A 22153-nucleotide genomic window follows, 5' to 3' on the forward strand; every position below is an offset into this window, starting at 1 on the left:
AATCAGAGAGTCCTGGGAGGCTAGGATCCCAAACCCAAGGGGACCTTGGTGTTTAGTCCCTCACATTGCAATAAAGAGGCAGAAGGCAGAGGGAGGGCTGACTGGCCAGCGCCCCCCACGGGTGTCACACCTAACCCTGTCCCCTTCCCGCGTGTCTGGCACTCCACGGTGTGCCCTGGGCAGGGACAAATATTTTGCCTGTATTCATGTCTAAACATGTTGTAAAACGTCTCTTCTATCTCTCAGTTCCCATGCCCCTTCCCTTCTTCCCAGGACACAGTGGCTTCTGAACCCCTTGTTGCCGCCAAGCACAGCGGAGAAGTGGGGGCAGCCGCTCTGCTGAGCAGGTGGGAAGGGGGGCCCGAGGGGCGCTGGTCCTCCAGACTGGGGGACCACAGCAGCACGCCTGCCTCTGCAGGGCCTGGGCCTCCGGCGGAGGGCATGGGGGTCCTCAGCTCCCCACGCCCCTGGCAGCGTGGTTGTAAGTTAGATCCTAGCAAGGAAAACCAGAAGCCACAGGCAATGGAGACCAATCCATCTGAATATGGTCATTCGATTTTATAAGCGCAAGGAAGAGAAAAGTTGGAATTACCTGATTTTTATTAAAGATGGGAATAAACGTTAATTGAGTATAAACAATCTTTTAAGACGAATTTTGGTCGATATTTAGGATAAATAATGCTGCCTTTTATTGACACTTTTCTCTGCCCGGCCTGAAGCATTGTACATATCGTCCTACTTAATCTCACCAACCACACCGTGGTTAGGTTATCAGTAACCCTCCCCGCCACCCCATTTCGTAGACCAGAAGCCTGAGGCTCGGAGGTCAAAGCTGCCTGACCCCCAGGCCATGCTTTTTCCCCCACATCTTTGGGCTCTTAGAAAGGAGAAAGGAAGAAGAGGGAATGAGAAATCCAGCGGAAAAAGACACGAGAGGCCAAGGAAGAGAGGCACACACGCAGGTAGAAAGCGGGGTGAGGGAGAGCACCTGCTAGGGTTCTGCGAAGTTGGACAAACTCTCCCCTCCCTCACCTCTACGCAGACTGGGTGCTTGGGAATGTGACCCCTGCCAGTGGCAACGCCTGTTAGCCAGCGAACCACTGTTCACGGCTCTTCGACGGCTCCTCATGACAGCCTTCTGAGACTCCACTGTGAATGGAAAAAAGCCATGACAACCCCCTGGGTGAAGGACTCTCCAGGCTGCCGCATCCATGCTCAGAATAGTGTTACACTGGAAAATAGATGAAATCCAGCAGAGGGGCCTATGCACATGGGATGTCACATGGGCAGCTGCGGAGGCTGTCTTGGACACTCTTCTATCTCTCCTTCCAGACTCTTCCCTAAGCACTCTCAAACCCACCCTCTCCCAACCCATGGGATCGTGCCCGTCTCGGTACCCCCCGTGGCGCTGTGTCTCGTGAGAAAGCATCTAGATCGATGAAGCAGGGCAGGGGCAGGCCCCACTCTGTGCACATATGAGGCCAGGCCAGGGCTGGGAAGAGCACAGGGGGCCGGTCCGCCTGAGAGCCGTCCACCTCTGATGCTATCTGGGACTCCCAGAGCATAGGCAGGGCCCTCCTGGGGCCTGTAGGCCCATCCCTTTATTTAATCGAGGAAACTGAGGGTCAGAGAGGGGAGGGCAGGAGCCCAAGGCCCCGCTGTCTGCACGCTTGACTGGAGCCGGGAGCCCGGAGCCCAGCGCCCAGCCCAGGCCCTCCCCGCTGGCAGCCGTGCTCACCCCCGGCCCCCCGGCGCCCAGCGAGCCAGCGGGCGCCTCACATGTGATTATAATTACCGTGGGCTTGGCCTGAGCCCAGCCATACCGCGAGCACATCCAGGCCTGGTGGCTGGCCAAGTTTCCATCTGGGTAGAAAAATGAAAAGGTTCAAGGGATGCATGTTAATCCCAAACACCCAAGCAGGAAAGGCTGGGGAGAAGGGGGGAGGGCTGGCCAGGATCTCTCGGGGCAATGTCAGCCCACCAAGAGCTCCTGAGACAAGCCCCAGAGGCAGAAGGGCCCCGGCCGGCGGAGGCTCGGCCCTGAGCCCACGAGGGGGCCAGGCCTGCCCGCCCGTCGAGCACTGTGGTTCAAGAGCCATCTCAGGATCGCTTGTGGTTATAAAGCCTGCTGGCTCCCAGGCTCAAGATGGAACTCAGCTGGCAAGATGTGGCCGGTGGTCCCCACAGCAGTCACCCCTCCTCACTTGGCTCCTTCCTTGTACTAAGCATTTCCCTCAGCCTTTGAGTCCCCATCTTTTCCTTCAGTAGCACCATCCCCTGCCACAGATGGGAAAACCCGAGGCACGGGTGCAGGGACTGGCCTGAGGCCAGGCAGTCTTTGAGGAGACAAGGTGGGTAGAAGATAGGCCTGTGGCAGCCAGTCTGGCTGGCGGCCTCTCTCCTGAGGCTCTTGAGCTTTGAGGGCAGCCTGGATTGTATCTAGAACTCCCCTGCTTTCTCCTGGAGCCCACTGCCACGTCCAGGGCCTGAAGATTTACCCCATGAGCTGTTTGGCTTCATCTGCCCCACATCTGCTGCATGGCCCTGGTGGGGTCCCAAATTCTGCCTGTTGGCCATCTTGTACCTCTCTAATGTTGACATCCCACGTCTTCAAGGCTTCCAGGCTGGTTTCCCCAGGTCTCTCACCCTCGAGAGAGAAAAGGGTCCTTCTTTTCTCCCAGACTTGAAGCCCTCACAGCTTGCCTCAACTCCCAGGAGCTATCATCTGCAAGCTGTGCTTGGTTCCGGTCTCCGGGAATGCAAGACTTGAGAATTTGTGACCTGTGATATATGTGCAACTATCCCTTTGGGGGCTTATGGCAGGTTAGATGGGTATTGAGAGAGCCACCACTCTGTGCCTCAGAAGCAAAGGAGTTAACATTTAGCTGAAATTGTACTAATACCATGTGATGTGCTGAAAACCCTATGAAGAACAGCAGCCATCAATTAAATATCAACTGTCAGGTGGGAAAGAGCTATGGCTCCCAAAGGGAACAATGAACTTTTTGATTGCTGATGCCCCCGAGGGGATACAATTCCTCAGAAAAAATGAGGTCTACCTTAGATAAACGTGCTTATTTACACCAGCTTCTAGACTGGCTGAGGACAGTCCAGGGCCTGCAGCCAGGCATCTGAGCAAAAGGCAAGCTCCAGAGTGTAGTTTCTTGCCGACTTGGGGATTTACGGGCTTCCTGGACAGGCCAAGCAGCCTCGGTTTCAAGGCCAGCAGCTGGGCCAGGAGGTTGGCCAAGGTTTCTTCAGAGACTTTGCAAGCAGTTGGGTCCTTGGGGAAAATGGCTTTGAAACACTGGGCTGTTATCTGGTCTCCCATCTCCTCTAGAGTCAAAGCCACAGCAGGGGCATTTTCTTCACCGAGGCAGGGGCAGGAGCCATGGGGAAGAGATGGGGAGGCAGAATGGGGAAATGAAGCATGATTCTCAAAAGGTCATCTCTTTATTTTTTTCTACTTTCAAAAGGTTCCAATGATCGCTTTGTGTTTCAGCCAATCTTGCTTTTTCAAAGAAATGAAGAAAAGGAAAGATGTTTTTCCAGGTCTAATTATAAAAGCCATAAGATTGGAAAGATCTGGAGAAAACATCTGTCTCCTGGTTGTGCCTCTTTGGTATACACCAAAGCCCGTGGGGAGGGGTTGGTCTATGAATAACCTGCCAGGGGAAGAAGCTCTATCAGCAGTCTGCCCACCCCCGATCTCAAGACACCCCCCAACCCTCAGTTTATCCACATCCTCATTGCCGGAACTAACATCCATTTGTTTCTTCTTTTCAGTCCTCATGGGAAAGAGAAAATGGCCAAGAGACTAGAAGAGCTAGTGACTGGAGTCCTTATAATCTGAAGGACAGCAGGTTGGGGCCTCTGTCACCCCAGGACACTGAGTCCTTGAAGCCTGTGCTGCCAGCATGAAAGGGCATCAGGCCTCTCAGAGGCGGGGCTGCCCCCCCAGCCCTCCTGGCCCCTGGCGCCGCAGGAGTGCTGTCTGCACATGGATGCTGGTAGGGCTTCTTCCTAAGCAGACGAGGTCGGCCTTCTGGCCTTGTGTTGATCAAGAGAAGCAGAGTGGGTGTCCCTGGATTCCAGTTTAAAAAGTGCTGGTAGGGGGAAGTTGGGGTCTAGAGAAACCATTGAATTCCCTGCAAAACTCCAAATCTCAACCTTCCCAAGGTGAAATAGAAGGGGGCTGGTGGGGCCAGCGAGCGGGCGTCTGGCAGGAGTGGCTGGTCTCTGGTGGTCCCTGCAACTCTGACAAGCTCTGAGCACCGAAACCAGGCCCCGGGGACCCCATCACCCTGCAGCAAAACTCTCCTTGCTCTCACAGCAGCTCACAGCCCTGGCCACTCAGGATGACATTTTCTAAACACTGGAAATAGAGATAAGAAACAGGCAGGAGGAGAGGCCTGAGAGCTGGAGACAGGCCCAGGGAGGGAAACAGGCTCCCTGCTGAGAGAGGCAGAGGCACCCAGACCCTGCCAGAGACTGGATATGACAGACAGGGTTGGCCAGTTCTCACCCTTTTTTTGGGTTTTTTTTGGCTTTTTTTTTTTTTTTTTTTTTTTAGATTTTATTTATTTATTTGACAGAGAGCACAAGCAGGGGGAGCAGCAGGCAGAGGGAGGGGAAGAAGCAGACTCCCTGCTCAGCAAGGAGCCCGACACAGAGCTGGATCCAGGACCCTGAGATCATGACCTGAGCCGAAGGCAGATGCTCAACCGACCGAGCCACCCAGGTGCCCCATTCTCACCCTCACTTTGATACTGTGCCCAGTCTGGGTCCTTTGCCAGGTCAGTTGTTCATTGGTCAGAATCCATGCTCCCCAGAGCAGCCTGAGCTCAGGCACTGCCTGCAGGCCCAGAGAACCCCCACAGAACTGTCCAGAAAGGGGATGGGAGCGCTAATCCAATTACCGCGTGCTTGGAAGAGGTCTGACACGGGGCCTGATGGCACTTGGTAAATATCTGTAGAAAGAATGACTTGCTGTATTATTGCTCCTTTTTGAGCTGTGACAAATCCCCCAGAGATGGGATCTCAGAGGCAGAACGGACAACCAGGACAACTCAAGCAAACATGAAGGGGCTGGGTTAGGCGCAGGTGGCCTGCATGGCAAAAAGTGGATGACCTGAGCTCTTGACCTGAGTGTTTCTTGGAAAGCCATTCAACGATAACAACAAAAATAATAATACTGGGTGCTACAGTGTGCAGAGGAGGGAGAGTCTCTTCTGACAGAGGCTCCAGACAGTAGTTTCAAGGTCACCTCTGGGATCCCTTGGAAAACTCAGGAGGAACCAGAACAGTCCAGCCTGGCTCCCTGCAACTCAAGAGCCCTCCAAAAGTGTGGGCCATTTGGGGGTTCTGGGTCAGACCATCTTTGAGTCTGGGCCCCTTGAACTCGCACCTCTAAAGACAATCCCACAGCCCCCCACTAGGACGGCACACACATTCCATGGATGATCTTTGGTCCCTGTCTCAGCCTGGACAGTCAGAATGAAACACGGCATCCGGCCACTACCCGGTTCAGGCTCGCTGCTCTCTGGGGGCAGAAACCTTAAGAGGAATCCCAGCCCCAGCCAAGGAAAACATGAGTCCGGGCTGGCTAAGCCACGTGGCTCTCTCCCCCACAGCCCGTTCCCCTGCCCCCACCCTCTGGAGCCAAGGAGTTGTTTGGGTAACCCCAGGCCCCCTCCCATACTGCCTGCAGCCAGCATGGGCTTATTTCTTTGTCTCTGTATCTTCACGAGGCCTCACTGGACTGAGGGCCCTCCCTAATCCAGTCAAATCTCTTATTTTATTTTTATTTTCTAAGATTTTATTTATTTATTCATGAGAGACACGCAGAGACACAGAGGGAGAAGCAGGCTCCCTGTGGGGAGCCGGATGTGGGACTCGATCCCAGGACCCTGGGATCACGACCTGAGCCAAAGGTAGATGCTCAACCGCTGAGCCACCCAGGTGCTCTCAAACCTCATTTTAACTTAACTAATTACATCTGCAAAATTCTATTTCTAAATTAGATCACCTAGTGAGGTTCCGGGTGGACATGAGCTTTAGGGGGACACTACTCGACCCACAACAATGAACAACAATGTCGAATTTAACTATATCCGGTCAGGGAAGTCCGTGTCCCCTCACCCATCTGACTCTGGCTTCCAAAATTCTGCAGCTGTTGTCTGTTCTTCTGCTGTCTTTGTCCCTTTATTTTCATTTGGGAGGTACTGGAGGCAGGACCTAAGGTAGAAACAAGCCAGAGATTTGTTTCAATGACATGTTCTTGAATATAGCCAAAATATTATTATTTCTACATGAAATCAATATAGAAAATTATTCTTTTTTAAAGATTTTATTTTTAAGTAATCTCTACACCCAACAGAGGGCTTAAACTCACGACCCCGAGATCAAGAGTCACGTGCTCTGCCAATAGAGCCAGCCAGGCACCCCTAGAAAATTATTGAGATATTTTGCATCCTTTTTTCATACTATGTCTTCAAAATCCCATAGGAATTTGACCCTTTGGGTACATCTTGATTCAGACTAGCCACATTTGAGGCTCTATGGCCACATGAGGCTAGTGGCTCCCTTACTGAAGAGCACAGCTCAGGAGCAAGAGAAAGGGGCGGGGCCTGTGGCACACTGGGGACACCTCCTGGGGAGGTCAGTGGGTTCCGGGGGTGGGGGGTGGCATTTATGATGACTTCACCACCTCCAGGGGCTCTCCTGATATCTTTCATTTTGGAGATGGAGGGAAGGAGTCCCGTGGGGCAAACGCACAGGAGGATTTGTTCATTCACAAGGAGAATGATCACTACCTGGTGGCCCTCTCGTCTGTACATGTCATGCCACCCCTTCCCCATGGCACACTTCTTGGGGAGCTAGTCCTCGGGAGCCTGGACTCAAAACCAGGGACAGTCCTCATGGGGTATAGATTGAACATCTTGGGCAGCACCAGTGGGAGGCATCTGCCCCCCCCCTCGGCCCAGGCACACCCATCCCTGGGAGGAGGCAGCCAGACTCCCTCTCCCCCCGTGAGGCAGTGGGAGCCGGGTGTGGCCACACTCTGGGGCCTGGCCCTTTTCAACACCCCCGCTGCAGACCTGGCCCCCTCAGACACGCATCTTTCCCTCTACACCTAAATTAATCTTGCCGGCCTGGGCCCGTTCTCTCTTTTTAAGGGCGATTTTGCTTCGGTCTGCTCCGTGTCTGTGTGTTAGTTTTATGGTCAAACTCTCAAAGAGCAACTTTATTCCCCAGGGAACGGGCTCCCTCATTTTGTTCCCTTGAAGTGTCTACAATTCTTTTTTTGTCCTCCTGGATCCTGCTCCACGGCCTCTGCGTTTTGTTTTGTTTTTTTAAATGTATTTATTTTTGTTGCCTCTGTGTTTTTCTGAGAAATCCAGAAATAAAGGATCCAGAGCCAGAACAGAGCCCAGACGTGTCTGATCCACCTCTCAGGCTCTGGGGCCTGCACACAGTAGGGGTGCAGGGCCCCCCGCCACAGGATGAGCGGAACAGAGGCATCCCACCCACACTGCCCTGCCGGTCCTGGGGATCCAGGGACAGTCATGCCTGAGCCCAAGCGCCGGATGACGGAGTCTGCACGCCTGCCCTCGGGAGCGAGAACAAGTATGAGGGAGGAGCAACCTCTGAAGTTAACTCAGTTACCACCAGCGTCTTAAAGCTACAAATGACAAGGCTCTTGCTCTCTTGCTCCCTTTCTCTCTCTCTGTCTCTCTCTCACACACACACATCTTGAGAACCTTCCAATTTTTGTCTGCTGTGCACGGACTTCACAAAAAGTGACTCAACTTTACATAAGAATCTGAGGGGCCCAGGAGCGCGATGACTCACGGCCCTGAAATTTCCAGTGGGTTACACGTGTCTTCTTAGATGACTTTTAACATTTTATCTTTAATGGTTGTCAAAGAAAAATTTTGGTTTGGAGGCAGATTGGGGTGGGGATCCTGCCTCGGGGCAGGAGGGAACAGTTATGAGGGACGGAGAGAGACAGGCGCTGAGGACACGGCCCTCTCGGTGTCAGGCCTCAGGAGGTCCCACTGGGAATCCGGGACTCTCCTCTCGGGACCTCGGGGCATTTCGAGAAATTTCATCTTACACTCACCCTAACGAGAGCCAGCCCCTGGGTGTCCAGACAGGACTTTGAGCTGGGGAGGCCCACGGGCTTCGGGGTCACGGCCGACTAAAACGCCGCCGAGTGCTGTGGGGGCAGCGGCCCCCAGCTCTGGCCACACACACTAGAATCCTCTGGGGAGCTTTTAAAATCCTGACGCCTTTGTCACACCCCAGGCCAACTAAGTCAGAACCTCTGGGGCCCATAAATCAGAAGTGTTTTAGGTTTCCCAGGTGATTCCCGTGTGCAGCCCTTGAGGAGCCCCTGCTGGTTGGAGCACCTGGGGCCATTCTGCCCTGACTCTCAGAGGGTTGTTGGCCATGCCCTCGAATTCCAGGTTCAGTCAGGTGTGCTTCTCCAGGGAGCCTGAGAGATTCCCCCTTTTGCTCAGGCTGCAAAAAGCCCCAAAGGAAGCAATTCCCTGAAGGAAAGATTGGCAGCTCCAGAGAGCTGACGACCTGACGACTGGGTGGGCCTGTCAAAGGACAAGGCATAAGACTCTCCTCCAGGCAGCCCCCGGGAAGCTCAGAGGCCTCCACCCAAGCCTCACCCCCATCCCATCATGGGCCTGCACCAGAGCTGGGCCTCTGCAGCTCAGTCCAGCCCGAACCACCGATGGATGGCTGCCTCAGCCCCAGGAGAAAGTCACGGACCTCGGGCTGGCCCTTGGGGTCATGCCCAACCTTCCACCAGCCTTTTCCTCCTCTCCCTGATGCACAGGGACCCTGCCCCACCAGCCTGCCCCCACCAGCCTAACCACCCTGACTGCTCCTACATCCAGACTTGACCTCACACCCAAACATCCTTTGACCCACAAGATATACCGGGTCTTCACAACTCCCATTAAATGCACATGTTCCTGGCAGGAAAACTCCTTGGCATCCCACAACTCAGTGGGTATCCGCTGAGCCACACCTTTGCAGGTGCAGACAGCAGGTCGTCAGCCCTCAGATGGGGCGGTGGGACAGAAAGCACCCTGGCCACATCTCTCCCATCGGCCTCACCCACAGGTTCCTAGAGCCTGGCATTCCACACGTGGCCGCTTGACACATGGCCCTGATGTACCATCACCCACCTCACCTTCGCAGGTAAATGTGCCCCCCTCACCTATGTGTCAGGCTTAGCCTCCCCTCCAAGAGCAGGAAAGGTGGTTGGTCAGTCTGGGTCCTTCTCTGTCCGAGTTCAGTTTCATACCGTACGTCTGAAGGCATAGCATTTCCTCCTTCTGAGCCTCCTTTTCTTCATCTGGAAAATGGGATGATAAAAGCACTAGCCACGTAAATTTATTGCAAGGACTAAAAGACGTGATACAGCTCAAGAGTGTAATGCTTGGTACCTGGTAAGCTCTCTCAAGAAATGCTGCCATGATCACAGTGTGACTATGTATTTGGAAGCTCAGCTTGATTCCACGCTGGACTGTAAATGCCACGAGGGCAAGGACCTTGGCTACTTCCATGCTGGACGCCCAGCAGGTGCTGGCACCTGGGAGGGACTCAGGGAATACTAGTTAAACGAAGAAGGCAGGAACTATTATCATTTCTGTTGCTGCCATTGCCCTCATTGTCGGTATTCTTCTCATTTTTGCCATCGATATTATTCTTACGGGGCTCTTTCAATACCACCACCAGCTCTGAAGGTGCTAGACTCCTATCCCTGCCCCTCTCCATGGGCCTCGGGGTCCTGGCCCTCTGCATGGTCCCAGCTGCCCGTGAGCATCTTTCCTCCTCCTCTGACCTCTTGGCAACCTTCTGCTTTGGGGCCACTGCTATCCTGTCTCTCACTGAGGAGCATGAACCAGAGACAGATGCATATCTCTGAGACTCCATGCACCCAAGTGGACACCTTTGCAAGGAAGCCCAAATGCACATAGCCAGCCCCTTGGACGAGAAGCAAACTAGATGGGTGCCCCTAGTACTCACTGCCAGGCAGCTTTTCCATCCAGGGACCGAACTGTCACTCCAGTGGGAAGCTGGCTGAGAAGGGCCAGTTTCATGCTCTGCCCAGCTGGGTCTGGCTGGAAACACGGAAGTAGGCACCCAGACCAACCACACAGCGAACGACTCTTTTGACCCTGGGCAAATCTGGCCTACTCCTCTCCCTTTTCCCTCCATCTCTCTGGGGTAAGCAGACATCTCCCTTGCTGCAGCTCCAGGCCAGGGTTCGTGGAGAACTGGTGGCTCCTGGACCTGCACTCCCAGTGGTCTCTCTCTCTGTTGGGCTCCATGCTGCTGGAGGGGGCGGGGGGGCAGGGCTGGACAGTCTTAGGGCAGGGGGTGGAGTGGGGTGGAGAGGTCAGGTCCCAGCTGCTCCTGACCCTGTAGCTCCTATTTGGCACCTAGGAAAACCACCCCAGGCAAGGTTAAATGGCATAAAATGGCAGAGTTGGGACCCACCCCACTTCCCAGGCCTTTTTCTTAAAAGGAGGGAGGGGCATCTGGGTGGTTCAGTGGTTGAGCCTCTGCCTTTGGCTCAGGTCATGATCCTGGGGTCCTGGGATTGAGTCTCACATCAGGCTCCCTGAGAGGAGCCTGCTTCTCCCTCTGCCTGTGTCTCTGCCTCTCTCTGTGTGTCTCTCATGAATAAATTAATAAAATCTTTTAAAGAAAAATAAACAGGAGGGAAAGGCGGACCTAAGCCCAGATACCTGGCCTCCAGGTGTTCCTGTGCTGCCTAAATAGAACCGTGCCAGGTTGCTGGGTAAGTGGGAAGTCTAAGGACAGAGCCCCCACCCCCCAGCTCAGAATCCAGTCTTCACAAAGAGTAGTTAGGAACATTTTAGGAAAACAGGAGGATTTTTCTTCAAAAAATTCACAGGGTGTCCCAAATACCCCTAACTCCCTCCTTATGTGTGTAGCTGTGATAATGCTACCTATGACTCCGGATCTTACTCAAACCTTCCGTGATCTAATTTGTACTTTCTCCCGGGGCCACTCAATATGCCCCAGGACTGCCACTGGTTAGCCCAACCAAGGACTGTCCTCATGGAGCCCACACTCTGGTTAGCTGTCATGTTTGTATCAGCAATTTTCACATGATTATAAAGTTGACCATCTTTGATAAGTCTCCCCTTTCTCTTTACTCAGAAGAGCCCTGCAGGCCACATTTCTTTGGGCAATTTTTCCTTTCCTAAAGTCTATTCCATGAACCTCAAGCTTTGTGAGATGATAAATGGTGTTATGTAAAAAAAAAAAAAAAAAAAAAAAAGAGAGAGAGAGAAAGAAAGAAAAAGAAAAGAAAGAAAGAAAGAAAGATCTAATAACTTTGGGAAATACTGAGTTTTAAAAGCGAGTGTGTTTTTTTATTATTGCCTGATTCTGAGACTTTACTAAATACATTAGTAGAAGTGGACAGAGTGTTTTCCAAACCTTTTTAACCACTCAACATTCTTCTTTACTCAGAGGATGCCATGTGACCGGTGTTCCATGGTCTAGACTTTGGGAAATTCTCCATTTGTTAGGCTCAACCTAAAAAGCAACCATTCTCATTGGCTTGTCATATAGGTGGTAGGATGCTAAATAGAAGGGTCTGTAGGGCAAGTAGCAGCTATTAAAATGTTTGGTGGCAAACACGGGCTCTACATTCAATAGGTTTCCCAAATGACCCCTTTCAGATGGGCTCCAAGGTCTACAGAGAGCTTTTCCAGTCCTCATGAGTCCCTTTCTCAATGGAGGTCCTGAGAACCTTAGGCCCAGGATAAGCACCATCACCAGCCACCATCTTAAGGTAACTCAGGGGAAGTCAGAGCTTTCTGTGTGGCAAGGTGATGAAAACACTGTCATAGACCCCTTCCACACCCCCGAGATCAGGGAAATGGAGAAGGAAGGAACTGGGTCTACAGATTTGTTGAATGAAGTAGAAATGCCATAAATATCCAACAACAGGGGAATCATCAGGTAGATGGAGGCACGCGGCCTCTTTGGAACAACGTGAGTGCATAACACATGGAAAGATTGTCATGCTACAGTATTAAGTGGAAAGAGACCGTAATACAGAAGAGGAAATTGTTAGTTTACAAATGGTGGCTGAGTCTTCAGGGAGCACCTAGAGTTGGCCCAGGACCGGCAGCCTCTTTGGGTGTGAAATGCGAAGCCCCCAGGGAATGGCCTGGATGGGCTGAAAGTGTGGAGGGGGGCCCACTGAACTGGATAAGACAAAAGAAATAACAGTAATTTGAGAGTTGGAGCTGGCAGCTGGAAGAAAGAGAGAAGCTGCCAAGGGGAACATTCAGACATTCAACACGTATCTGTGTGAAGGAAGGGCCCTGAGGGGCGAGGAGTCTTAGGGAGTGTGTAACATTCTCTTTAAGGAATTTGCTTTATTGTCACATGAGGTCATCTCCCTCTCTACCCTCAAGTCTGTCATACATGACCAAGGCAGTATATCCCAATGCCAAGAAAAGATGGTACACGGGAAAGCTGAAGCAAGGTGGCACCCCCAGAAATCCTCAGAGCTGCAGGGGGCCCTATTGGGTGTGCACCATCCCTGGTATAACCAGCAGGAGCCCAGCAGGAGACAGAAGGCATGCTCAACAAGGATAATGGGAGAGAGTGGAATAAAAGGACTATTTATGAAGGTGTGGCTGCAGACACCCCAAGGGCTGGTAAGGGTCCTCCCCTCCCCTGCACTGTTAACTCCACTAGGCCTGACAGGGATGGGACAGAACCAGCTGGGGCTGTCTGACAAGAGCTGTGACCTTCTGGAGGGCCCCGGGGACCCCAGAGGGAGGGAGCAGAGGGAATGAAAGTATGGGCTAAAGTGTAGCTCCCCCAAACCACATTCAGGCCCTAATACCCAGTATCTCAGAACGTGAGTCTACTGGGGGACGGGGCCATTACAGAGGTGGCTGAGTTAGGATGGAACTGAAACTTAAATACACAGAGATGTCAGGGGCCCCCAAGGGCCAGAGCAGATGGGAGACGCAGAGTAGACCCAGAGGGACAGACAGACAGAGGAAAGCCCCCTATCTGGAAGGGGTCAGTTGAGCCAATTTAATGTACCGTAAGAATGGGCAACTGAGGCTTCTGATGCCAGGTTCATGAGTAGGATGCAGGATGGTGGGGTGAAAACAGGACAGCATTTGGACCAAGATTGGAAAAAAAAAAAAAAAAAGGAAAAATAACATTTAGCAGTTATGCAGCTGTGGCTTTTTTTTTTTTTTTTCAGACTTTTCTTTATTGATATGGCCAGGTTGTTTTTAGACTAAAAAGAGACAATCCGGAGGCAGACTCATCAGAAGAAAAGCTTAATCTAGCTTGGAGAACAGTCATTAGGGGAACGGGAGTGAGGCCATGGGGGCAGAAGGGTGGGGGATGAGGGCAAACAGACCCCTTGATATTTTCTTGTTTTGTTTTAGGTAGGCTCCATGCTGAGCGTGGATCCCAACGTGGGGCTTGAACTCAATGACCCTGAGATCAAGATCTGAGTGAGATCAAGAATTGGATGCTTAACCAACTGAGCCACCCAGGTGCCCCCTCTCCTTGAAATATTTTAAATGCCACCAGAAGAGAGGTGCCCAGGTGTCCTGTGTGCATCAGCCCCCTACTTGCATATGACAGGTCCTTCCCCCGGCCCTGGACTCCATCTCAACATGGGACACACTCAGACACAATTCAGAGAGGAGCAAAAGCATTTAGGGGAGCTTCCCTAAATGGCCCTCAACTGCTCGCTTCTGCCCCATAGTCCTGGGGTGCTGCGACTCATGGCTTCACCCAGGATTCTCATCTGAGGTCCGTGAGCACCATGGTGGCCCCCTGACCGTGTGAGACAGGCCAAGCCACTAGCTGCCCGCCTCAGCCCTTCCCCCTTCCATGACGGAAGCCCTCAAGCCAGCCTCCCAGCCAGCCCACTGTGCTGGACGTTCTCTGGCTCAGCCGCAGGCCTTCTGATGCTTGGTTTTCTAGATCAGGAGGTGCTGATTGTCCTCATCAGGACTCCTCATGGAGACCTCCGGCTGGCCTAGATGGAGGAGCTCTGAAAACCTCCCTGTCCCCCTTATACTTGCTGACACATGCTCAGCTGATCCCGGAGCTCCCTTATCTTCCAATAATTAATCAAATGGAACCAATAATACAGGACTGCCTAGCTCACAGGGCCCACGTGTGCGCTGGATAAGAATCGGGACGTGTTCAGAACAGTGGTACATAAGCACGTCTGACAAACGGGGAGACTGCAACTAGATAACAAAGAACCCTGGGAGAGAACCCAGCTGGACGCCTCACTTACCGGATGACTCAAGGTCGTGATAGCAGCTCATATCTTTTAGACACTTACCATGTGCCCGATCTGACTCTCCATGTACCAACTCTTGTAACATGCTCGATCATTCCATGAGAGGGATGCTGTCCTTCTCCCCACCGTGTGGATGAGGACACCAGGACAAAGTGGTCACGAAACTAGCACACAGTCACACAAATAAATGGGCCACACAGTCACACACAAAAAAAACGGTCCAGGCAGGATTTGAACCTAGGTAGACCCTAAGGCTGTGTTAGGAGTCACTGGTCTCAGTTTCCTCCTGACTGAAGGTAGCAGAGAAGGCACTCACTGCCTCCAAGGGAACAAGTTCCATTTCCATGAGCAAGAAGAAGGCCTCGTGAGAACAACAGGACAGAGCACATGACATCCCATGGAGCTCCCTGCCTTCTCCTGGCTGAGATCCACCCCTGTTCCAGGCTGATGAGGTTGGCTCTGGCAAGACCCCATCATCCTGACCTCCCTCAGACTCAGCTGGGCTCAGAGCTCCTGCGGCCCTGCCCTCCCCAGGGTATCTACTCATAGATTCAGCCTGTGAGCCCCTTAGGGAGAGATTAACTGTGAGTAAGAGCAGCGACAGCCCAGGTCCAATCTCCCCAGTCCTCCTCTCTGGGGTTGTTTGACTTGAGCACTTTGCCCCCAGGATATTAAGCAGAGACCTACTTGGTTAGGATGCATTAGTCAAACATGAGACACAGGCTGGGAGTCTTCTCCAGCACGAACGGTCTCTTCCCTGACCACTGCCTGGTCACCCCCAACCCCGCTATCCCAGAAAATGACAAGCATCTCCACGGTCCCAGCCGTCGGGCTTGGAGGTGTGTGTGGCAGGGGTGGGGGTGAGGATGTAGGCCTTTAATCTTTTTCTCTTGACAGAGAGAACTGACAGTTCCACATTAATCGGCTCCTCCCTCTCCAGGCAAAGAGCCGAGGTGGGAGACACCCAACGATCCATTATTAGAAAGCCAGAGGTCTCCAGCAGGCATCACGGAGTCTTTAGTCTTCAACTTGCATACACTGAGGGAGCACAAGACATTTTGAGGCAAAACTAGACCGTGGGAGCTTAATAATTCATCACATTGCGTGTGAAATATCTCATTATTTCAATTAATAGCACATACTGATGCAAGGCACCCATAAAACAAGCAGTGAGGGCCATTTATTGGACAAGCACTTTCTAGGATCATTTTATGTCTGCCTGAGAGAACACGCTTGCCGTAATGAGGCCTATCCAGCAAAACGGCCAGAATGCTGGAGGGTCAAAGTGGTTGTTATTTGAACCCACTTCAGGGATGTATTTGTATCTGAGGGGTGACTTGTTATGTGAAAAGCTAAAAGAGGGGGCCCAGTGGGACACCACTGGGACCAAGCAAGCCAGCTCTGGACCCTCTAACTTGGGGAAAAGAACTCACTTCTAGAACCTACCTATTTTTCAGCAAAGTAAGAAGTGGTAGAGACACTTAACTGCCATTAACAGAAAACCCAATTCAAAATGGTTTAGACAACCACAGGAAGTCCCAAGGTGGGCCGGCCCCAGCAATGGTTAACTTAGCAGCTCGAGGGCCCAGGTTCTTTCCACCTTGCTGCTCTGCTATCCTCATTGCTGTTGTCAGCTTCTGGGAGCTAGATGCTCATAGTGGCTGCAGGCACAATATCCAGAAGTGTGAGAGACCATCTCTAGGAGAAGGAGATGAGAAACCTTCCCCTGGAGCACCCTCAATAGACTTCCCCTTATATCTCATTGGCCAGGACTGGGTCACACATCCATGCCTAAGCCAATCACAAGCAAAAGGAATGGGACCACCATGATTGGCTGGCGCCAACCAGGACCCACCTTCTGAAGCTATGGATGGGCTGAAGCAGGAGGCTGGGGGCGGTGGGGGGGGCACAGAGAGTGGATGCTTGAATTAAATCCGGTGTGTTAGTGAGGAAGGAGCTAGACTCCAGCTGAGAAGGCCAACCCCAGGAGTTGGCATATGGCAGGCACCAGATGCATACAGTCATTTACCTCTAAGTGGTTTGCCAAAGGCCACAGGGCTCTAAGGGGCAGGGCCCAAACTGGAAACCCATAAAGGGGCAAGCGAGAGTGCTAAAGATACATTGGGCTTGTTCAGGTGTCTGCCAGGGCAGCCCCCATAAAGAAGGGCCCTCCTCTGGAAATGGGCTATTTTGTCATCCTGAAAGTGAGGGCCATTGCAATAGCTTTCTGGGCCTGGGTATGCCCCCACCCCCGCACACCGTGGTGAACCCACAAGTCCTCCCCCCCCCCACCCCGCCAACATCCAGCCAGCCCAGCTATCACACAGCAGCTGTGTTTTTCCACCTCTTCTGTACAAAATAACTGCAAAAAAAAAAGTCTAACGGTTTTTCCTCTGTCCACATTTGATTTATGGCTACAATTACAAGCTTTCCTTCACTCTGTCCGCGTGCCAACCGATATCTTTTGCAAGTCAGCAGCACTGCCCTCCCAGCGCCTCTCTCGAATGCCCGCCTTCTGAGATACCAGGCCCTGCCCGCGGCTCCCTGCCTGCCGCCGCCGCCCACAACCGGCTGGGTCTGGGCTGCCGGGGTTGTATCCGAGTCGGGTGAGAAGCTGAATGATCTCTTTCAACAGAGACCCTGTGAGACAGGAGAGGCTGCTCTCTCCACCCAACATCCACGTGGGATGGCTCAGGAAGCCCCATCTGCATCCAGGGTGGGGACTCCCTCCCCAAGGAGGTCTTCACCATATGCTTCCCAGAGTTCCCATTTTTAAGAACAGATAAACCTCTGGGCCATGTTTGGAGGTATCCCAGCTTCACTCTGGCCCCTTCTTGCTGCCCTTGCCTAGAAGAGCCACTCTGGAGTCAGGTCTCTGGGTCTCAGTCCTGACTCTACTTTTTTTTTCTGACTCTACATCTTGAACAAAATATTTGCCTCTCATGCAAATGTGTCCTGGGGTCCTTCTGTAAAATGGGGTTATAATGACAGTACCTACCATACAGAGCCGTTCTTGTATTAAATAGGCCTAGATTTAAATCCTTGGTCTAGCATTGGACACAGAGTAAGAGTTCTCTGTCAGTTTTTATTATTACTGTTACTCATGTTTATCTTCTAATCTAGAGTAATTGTGACCTCTCCCTGAGCATCTGATGCGGCCGGGCCCAACCCGGCTTGTCCCCACACGGCATTGGCATCGCCATCACTGCATCGAGGTGATTCTTACAACCACCCAGGAAAGACAACCTCCCCTGTTTTGCAAACGAGCAAACCCAGGCCTGAGCCACTAGGAACTTGTCCAAGTTCTTGCAGCCAGGAAGTGAGAGAACAGAGGTTGCAGCCCCGAGCCAGTGGGGTGCAGAGCTACCACTTTGCAACTACACCAACAGCCTTGCAGCTCCATTTTATCTGAGTAATACACATATATATTTGGGGGGAGGGTGGAATTTGGAGAAATCTGAGATGTGGGAAAAGAGTATAACCCAATCAGACTACAGTGCCACAGTTCCAGAGGTCACCAGGCATCCTGGACCTCCTCTGAGAAGGTAGGCACCGCAGCACCCTCTTGACCACCCACATCTGTGGCTTTTGCTATCTGCTACTGATTCTCTATAATGAGCCTAGACAACTTGGTAGAAAGAAAATGGTCTCCAGGGTCTTCATGGAAGCAGTCTGCCAAACAAACAAACAAGCAAACAGGCAAAAAAAAAAAAAAAAAAAAAAAAAAAAGCCAGGCAGGCATGTTAGGGCAAGGGATATAGGGATGGCCCTTGGCCCCAGAGAGTAAAAAAGTTCTCTCTGTTCCTTCCCACTGCCCTCCTAGGACAATTCAAGGATGTCATTTGGGTCAATGAGCTACTGGGTTGAGGTCACCGTCCCTGTTTAAAAGACCTGGTGCGTGAGGGCCCGGCCCCTTGCAGGCCAAGCCACAGCAGTGCTGAGCCAGGGGCTCCATCCAGGGAAGAAAGGCCCATGGATAGCTCTCCCTTAAAACAGATGTTTCTCTGTGGGTCCCCTCACCTCCCTTGTTGCAAGTAGCCCTAGACAAGTCTTTCTTACACCCTCTTCTTCCCTCAGGGCCCCCTACTCCATTCAGACAAGGCGAGGCTGCATCTGTTCTGGGAAGGCCATCTGGGCTGCGTAGACCCACCTGCAGGGGCCCCCACTGCCTCTGTGCGCGGCCTCTGCTAACTTGAGACCTGGGTGTGCCATCAAGGGGAAGAGACCCTTGGGTCCAGGCCTCTGGGACCTGACTCCCTAACGAAAAAGGCCATTTGGTGTTGCTGCCTAAGTCTGGAGTCAAAGCTCCAGCCAGCAACAATGTATCCTATTAACTTCCCTTTACCGGGATCCCTGGGTGGCGCAGTGGTTTAGCGCCTGCTTTTGGCCCAGGGCGCGATCCTGGAGACCCGGGATCGAATCCCATATCGGGCTCCTGGTGCATGGAGCCTGCTTCTCCCTCTGCCTATGTCTCTGCGCCTCTCTCTCTCTCTCTCTGTGTGTGACTATCATAAATAAGTAAAAATTAAAAAAAAAAAAAACTTCCCTTTACCTTTTGTTGGGAGAGGTTTGAGTTCTTCTGGGTCCTCTGATCTAACACCCATCTTATGGCAATCTCCATCTTACTGTGCCATCTAGAGTGGGTGCTGGTAGCTATACTGAAAAAAAAAAAAGAAGAAAAGAAGAAGAAAGAAGAAGAAGAAGAAGAAGAAAGAAGAAGAAGAAGAAGAAGAAGAAGAAGAAGAAGAAGAAGAAGAAGAAGAAGAAGAAGAAGGAGAAAAAAAATGGAAGGTTGGCGGTGTCCTTGAGCCTCCGGAGATAAAAAAGTTATGTCTTTGGCCCTTGGGACTTTGCAGCTGAAAAGCCAAGTCCTGCCATGTGGCCCCTTCAACCCCAACAGCACTTAACTCAGGAGGGAGACAAGGCCAAGAGAACTGGAGGCTGGAGGACAGATGATGGGGGAGCTGCTCCAATGGAGAGGTGGGGAGGGAGAGTATGTCTTGTGCCTGGGGTGCTAACCGGCCCCTGGACTTAGATCAGACCCTTTCCTGTCCTAGAAAACCAGCTCTCTCGACAGCAGGGCCACTCTGACAGACCGCCTGTGTCACACAGAAGCCTGGAGGGCATGACCTTCGGTCTTGGGGGTGAGGAGGTGATAGCCAAGGTCAAGATCCAGTTGGCCGGTGGGAATGGGTCCCAGGAAGGAGGTTGTGTCTGGGGATGCAGAACTGGAAGCAGAAGCCAGACCTGCAGTAACGGGTGCCTGCATGGAGGTGGTGTAGGCGCGGACGGGGCTCTGGAGAGAGGCCTGGAGGCCTCAGGGAACACAGTGTTCTCAGGAAACCACAGTTCCTGTTATAAAAACTGGCTCCTTGCCTTCGACAAACTGCCTTATTCTGACTGCATGGCCTCGGTGCTGGTGCCTTCCCCATGCAGAGCATGAGGGAGCCTCGCCTCTGTGAAGAGCCCCTGCTGGCACAGTGCTGCACGACGCCCACCCTGACCCCCTCGGGGGGCAGAGGCTATGTCTCCTTGGACAAGGAGCACCTGGAGGTGAGGGCCAGAGGCCGAGCCCCAGGCTACCCCTCAGAGGGGCTGTGGCACAGCCCCCAACAAACTCAGATTGCAGGGCCCCTGTCTTCTTGTCCCACCTGAGTCACTCACTACCTGGACATGTTTGGGCAGGAGGTGTACTTCCTGGGACCTCAGTTTTCTTGCATGTAACAATAATACTGGATCTCAAGGCCCCCTTCAACTTCAAGGTTCTAGAATTCCACTGTAGAACCAGTTGGCATCACATTGACACTTGCTGTGTATTCCTACGTTGGTTTATATCTGTGTGTCCTACAGGCTTCCACGGTAAGAAAAGTGCAGTCTTTCCTGAGGAAAGGAGCCTCTGAATTATATTCAATCCAATAAACATTTTGTGGGCCATGCCATGTGCCTGGCTCTGAGCTCAAGGAGCTTCCCTCCAGGAATTCTTAGTCCAGTAGGGGAGACCAGACAAAGACCTCCCTGAGATGAGGGTAAAAGAGCAGGTCAGGGAAGAAAACATTTTCCTGGGTCAAGGAGGTCAGGGAAAGTTTTGCAGAGGAGATGGCTGTATACAGGGTTTTGAAGGATGAATAGGAGTTCAACAGGCAAACCAAAACGCAAAAAAATCCTGTAGGCAGAGGGAACAGACTATGCAAAGGCACAGACGTATAAAATGGCATGGCACAGGGAAAACTGCAGGGTTTGACATGGAATGAAGATAAAGTGAGGAGGGACACCAGGCATGAGGCTGAGGCTAAGTGAGAGCAAAGCATGAAGTGGGTAGCCTAAGGAGCTCATGCTTTATCCTGAGAGCAGTAGGGAGCTACTGGAGGGTGTTAGGTAGGAGAATATGATATGAAGATCTGTTTCTCAGAAGAAAAAAAAAAAGTACAGTGTGGAGGACAGATCAGGGGCAGGGATCGATGGGGAGAGACTGGGAGCAAGGAGAGCTACTGGGAGCTACTGCAATAGTCCAAGTAAGAAGCTAGGAGGGCTTGATGACAGTATGATGGCAGGAATGGAGAGGAAGGTGTAGGATCAACAGCCAACCAGGAGAGAGGCAGCAGGAGCGGAAAATTCACCAAGGTACCAGAAAACCAGGTCGGTGGGTTTCATAAGAGAGGCAGGTCTACTTTTGCACACCCAGTGAAGCTGTTCTCAAAGGGAAGCCAGCCTGTGCTCCTGCCACTTCCTCTCAGCACACGTGCTCACTCCCAGGGCTTTCCTGGTGGGACAGTCTGTGACCCCAGACTTCAAACAGCTTTTTGGGCGGTGCCTGGGTGGCTCAGTCGGTTAAGCATCCAACTCTTGGTTTCAGCACAAGTCATGATCTTATGGGTTGTGGAATCGAATCCCACATCAGAATCCGTACTTAGTGTGGGGAGTCTGCTTGAGGATTCCCTCTGCCCCTCCCCTCTTTTATTCGCACTTTGTCTCTCTAAAATAAATAAATCATTCTTAAAACAAATAGCTTTCTGAGTTCCAAACAGCCTTCCTCCTTCCTCTGTCCCAGAGGCCCAGAGTTCTGGTTCCCATGATGAAAGGCAGGAAGTTAAGGACCTGGTTGAGAGATGAGGGATCACCTCCCCACAAAGTCCTGCCAGTCCAGCAACTTCCAGTCGTGAGGTTCCTCTCCCCTAAGCCCCCCTGAGGATGTGTGGTTCTCAACAGGGGCAATTAATTAATCAGTCTTGAGATGTTCCTCATTGTAGTGATGGGGACCTGGCACCTAATGGGTAGAAGGCAGCTATGCTGCTAAACAACCACATGTGCACCAGCCAGTCCCCACAACAAAGAATTACCCAGCCCCAAATGTCAACAGTACCGGGGCTGAGAAACCTGCTGGAGACAGGGGTGCAATGGGTGTCCCTGCCCTCAGGAGCCAGAAGGAGGCTAGATGCTCCAGCAGGGCTCCCAGGAAAGTAAGAGCAGTCCTCACATTAGCAGGAGCTAGACCATTTCCCCGTGGCACAGGGATGTGGCTCAGAGGAGCTGTGAGCAGCCCAGGGTCCCTCCAGAGCCCACTCCCCAGCCTGCTGGGCCAAGCCGGTGGTGTGCCCAGAATAGAGTCCCAGAAGATCCCCGAGGCCTCTCAGAAGGGCAGTGCCTGCCTGGGTTTGAGGGGCTCCTTCCTTCTAACCCCAGTGTCCCCCCTCCCAGTATGCTAGGTGAACTGTTTTTCTTCTCTGGAACTTACAGCGTGTTCAGACGTCTCTGACATCGTGGGCCACAAGGGCCCAAGGAGGAGTCTGTCAG

The 22153-nt window shown here is 52.3% G+C and overlaps 1 long non-coding RNA gene across 14 annotated transcripts in view; it reads right to left on the bottom strand.

Moving 5' to 3' along the window:
- LOC140600188 (uncharacterized) overlaps positions 1-22153 on the bottom strand; it is a 38428-nt gene that overhangs the window by 11171 nt on the left and 5104 nt on the right. For 4 of the 14 annotated variants that reach the window (XR_012003385.1, XR_012003382.1, XR_012003381.1 and 1 more), the window contains exons 2-3: positions 9242-9379; positions 6142-6237 (exon numbers count right to left, since the gene is read on the bottom strand). This is a non-coding gene — a long non-coding RNA (uncharacterized lncRNA). Of the gene's footprint in view, positions 1-5795; positions 6238-9241; positions 9380-9470; positions 9638-10053; positions 10470-11499; positions 11599-13131; positions 13156-14404; positions 14527-18914; positions 19021-20029; positions 20125-22153 lie in introns of those variants that run through there. The other 10 variants (XR_012003375.1, XR_012003384.1, XR_012003373.1 and 7 more) reach the window with 10 other exon arrangements.

This window comes from Canis lupus, chromosome 11 (genome assembly GCF_048164855.1).
Source record: "Canis lupus baileyi chromosome 11, mCanLup2.hap1, whole genome shotgun sequence".
In the NCBI taxonomy this organism is placed as follows: domain Eukaryota; kingdom Metazoa; phylum Chordata; class Mammalia; order Carnivora; family Canidae; genus Canis; species Canis lupus.